The sequence below is a fragment of the Bison bison genome, unplaced genomic scaffold (genome assembly GCF_000754665.1).
Source record: "Bison bison bison isolate TAMUID 2011002044 unplaced genomic scaffold, Bison_UMD1.0 scf7180017864537, whole genome shotgun sequence".
Classification (NCBI taxonomy): domain Eukaryota; kingdom Metazoa; phylum Chordata; class Mammalia; order Artiodactyla; family Bovidae; genus Bison; species Bison bison.
In genome coordinates this window covers 4151145-4155419 of record NW_011495085.1, presented here as the reverse complement: position 1 = coordinate 4155419, position 4275 = coordinate 4151145, and positions in this window count along the sequence as shown.

Below are 4275 nucleotides of genomic sequence, written 5' to 3'. Positions count from 1 at the left end.
GTCTGTCTAGTCAAAGCTATGGTTTTTACAGTAGTCATGTATGCATATGAGAGTTGGATCATAAAGAAGGCTGAGCACTGAAGAATTGATGCTTTTGAACTGTGGTGTTGGAGAAGACTATTGAGATTCCCTTGGGCTGCAAGGAGATCAATACAGTCAATCCTAAAGGAAATCAATCCTCAATATTCATTGGAGGTTCTGATGCTGAGCCTGAAGCTCCAATACTTTGGTTACCTGATGCAAAGAGCTGACTCATTGGAAAAGACCCTGATGCTGGGCAAGATTAAAGACAGGAGGAGAAGGGGACAACAGAGGATGAGATGGTTGGATGGCATCACCAACTTAATGGACATGAGTTTGAGCAAACTCTGGGAGTTGGTGATGGACAGTGAAGCCTGGTGTGCTGCAGTCCATGGGTTGCAAAGAAGCAGACATGACTGAGCAACTGGACTGAACTGATGCAGGTCAATGATTTTATAAGTTGAAACTTTCATCAAACAGTATTTTTGGTGTGTTATGAGACAATCCAGTGCAAATTTCAATCTAAAGTAATAAAAATAAATATTCAATCTATTAATTATCTACTTTGACCAAATGTAACTATGAGTGAGTACTCTTTCAATAAGAACAAACTTAACAAACAAAACTTTATATTATTATGTAACTGTATAAAATGGTGATTGCAGCCATGAAATTAAAAGATACTTACTCCTTGGAAGGAAAGTTATGACCAACCTAGACAGCATATTGAAAAGCAGAAACATTACTTTGCCAACAAAGGTCCATCTAGTCAAGGCTATGGTTTTTCCAGTGGTCATGTATGTGAGAGTTGGACTATGAAGAAAGCTGACCTCCGAAGAATTGATGCTTTTGAGCTGTGGTGTTGGAGAAGACTATTGAGAGTCACTTGGACTGCACGGAGATCCAACCAGTCCATTGTAAGGGAGATCAGTCCTGGGTGTTCATTGGAAGGAATGATGCTAAAGCTGAAACTCCAGTACTTTGGCCACCTCATGCCAAGAGTTGACTCACTGGAAAAGACCCTGATGCTGGGAGGGATTGGGGGCAGGAGAAGGGGATGACAGAGGATGAGATGGCTAGATGGCATCACCAACTTGATGGACATGAGTTTGAGTAAACTCCAGGAGTTGGTGATGTACAGGGAGGCCTGGTGTGTTGCGATTGGTGGGGTTGCAAAGAGTCAAACACAACTGAGCGACAGACCTAAACTGATAACATGGTTATCTATACAATGAAAGTATCAAATTCAAACACAAGAGTAGATTTAAAATATAAGCAAATGCAGTGATTGAAACAAAATCAATTTCCAAGCTTCAGATTTGAATAGTAAAATAAAATTATGCTAATTTAATGTATTTCCCTTATTGTGTTTTTATGCTCATTATGCTGTATGTATAAATATGAGATTTTTTTTTCCTTTTGCTAATACTCAAGTTATTTGCTTCAAATTGGCTTGCTTCCTTTAAGTACTCACAAAGCCTTTTGGAAAGATCTGGTTTTTAAATTAGCTTTCATTGCCTGTTATATTTTACTTTTGTTTACATCATGTAAAAGGCATTACCAATTATTTTACTTACTTGTATTATAAGACTATAGTACATTAGAATCTCAAATTGCCTCCCATTTTTTTTCCTGAACTCTGTGTTCAATACGATCCCATCAAAAGTCTATAATAATGCTTCTGACTGTAAATACTTCTGAATTTTTCAGTGACTCAAGTCACTGTTGTCCAAATTCTCTGACCCAAGTTAACTTTCTTTTGTCCTCTTATCACACAGTCATTAAGCTTTTCTTTTTATTTTCACTATTTTCTGGTCTTACAGTACTAAATGGTCATTACTGCTTTCTTCTCATTTTCCTGAGTTTTTCATGGTCATATCAATAAATGAAAAATTAAGCAGAGAATGTAAATTTCTGCATAAGATGAAGAATTTTCTTCTATTTTTATTTTCAAATTTCCAATATCTAGTTCAATTACATACTTATTATTTTGTGTTTTATGGTTCCATTGATGTTCAGGATCAAACATGGTAGTGGTTTTATCCCTAAGTTGTGTCTGACTCTTGTGACCCATGGACGGTAGCCTGCCAGGCTCCTGTGTCCATTGGATTCTCCAGGCAAGTATACTGGAGTGGGTTGCCATTTACTTCTCCAGATCAAACATGGTACACACATGAAAACTGAAATGCAATGAAACAGTAAAAGTTAATTAAAACAAATTACTAATAAACATTAACAAGGGATAGAATAAATTATATTAAGAGGATATTAAGTCATTTATGATAGGAAACTTCCAGCCTAAATAGAGAGAGATTTGGGTGATTTTTTTTTTTCTTCTTTTAGTGGACTTCCTTCCTTTCTTTATCTTTCATTCTTTCTCTTTTTTATTCCTTTCTTCTCATCATCAAGTTTTCTCTTCTTTTCTTATTCTTAATTATACATTTCCTTCTGACTTGCCTTATTCTTTCCTACAATACACATGTAGAATATCATGGTATAATATTAATCATGGATGCAAATGCTTGTAGGGGCTAGGACATTAACGTGAATAAGTGAAGCAGGCAAGATTTTAGGAATAAATAAGACAAAATAAAGAAGCAAATCAAAGAAAAACAGCCTAGGAAAGGTGAATAACAACTCAGTTGGTCCGTTGGTCCTTAATGACAGATATGTCGGGCTTATAGAGAGCTAAGAAGCAATACTAATGGGCTATTGTCATTCTGTGGGCTTCCCTGGTGATTTATTGATAAAGAATTCACCTGCCAATGCAGAAGATGAAGGTTTGATCCCTTGGTCTGGAAGATCCCCTGGAGAAGGAAATGGCAACCCACTCCAGTATTCTTGCCTGGGAAATCAGGCAATATGATGACTGTCATACTGACCTTCAGAACGGCACTGTAGAAATCAAAGATGATATAAAAACTGTATATTAATGATTTCACTTGATCTATTTTGCTATATCCATTATGCTTTAATGTACTATATATATGACAGAGTTTAAAGTACTATAACAACTAAAGTTAATTCTTAAGCTTTTTTTTTTTTTTTAAGTTTCTACTTGAAGTTTTTTAATTAGATGCATAGGTTCCAGGTAAGAATAGGCATGGTTATGTGTTTCATTATAATTAGTTCTAATGAATAAGGTTTACTCAGAAAAATAATAATAATAATTAGCTTCTATAATTGGTAGGTATCAGCATTAGTTGGTGTTGATGACTCTAGGCCAAACACATCAAGTGTCTTTATCAGAGTAATGAAAGAATGCCCTCTGTAATTGCTAATAGCTATTAATATTTATTAAATCCTTACTATGTCCCAGCTCCTATGCTATTCAGCTTACAGATTTTATTCATTTAATCATTACAAATCCATAATATAGTTTCTATGGTTACTTTCATTTTACAGAAAAAGGAAGCTGAGGCACACCGGGCCTGATATCTTTTCTTTTTGTTTTACTAATTTTTATGAGTACAATTGCTTTACAATGTTGTGTTAATTTCTATGCACATCAAAGTGAATCAGCTATACATTTACATATATCTATTGTTTTTGGATTTCATTCCCATTTTGGCAACCACAGAGCATTGAGTAAAGTTCCCTGTGCTCTACAGTAGGTTCTCATTAATTATTTATATTATGTATAGTATCAAAAATTTATATATGTCAATCCCAATTTCCCAATTCATGTCTCCCACATCTTCCCCCTAGGTATTGATCCATATGTTTGTTCTCTATGTCTGTGTCTGTATTTCTGCTTTCCAAATAAGATCATCATTACCATTTCATTTAGATTCTACATATATGCATTAGTATGCAATATTTATTTTTCTTTATGACTCACTTTGATCTGTATGACAGTCTTTACACCTTAAGACATATACTCCAATGTTCATTGTAGCACTATTTATAATAACCAGGACATGGAAGCAACCTAAATGTCTATGAACAAATGAACAGATAAAGAAGATGTGGTGAAAAGTGAAAGTGAAAGTCTCTCAGTTGTGTCTGACTCTTTGAGATCCCATGGACTATACAGTCAATGGAATTCTCTAGATCTGAATACTGGAGTGGGTAGCCTTTCCCTTCTCCAGGACATCTTCTCAACCCAGGAATCAAACCCTGGTCTCCCACATTGCAGGCAGATTCTTTAATAGCTGACCACCAGTGAAGCACTATTTACAGTAGCCAGGACATAGAAGCAACCTAAATGTCTATCAACAAATGAATAGATAAAGATGTGGCACAGATGTGTAT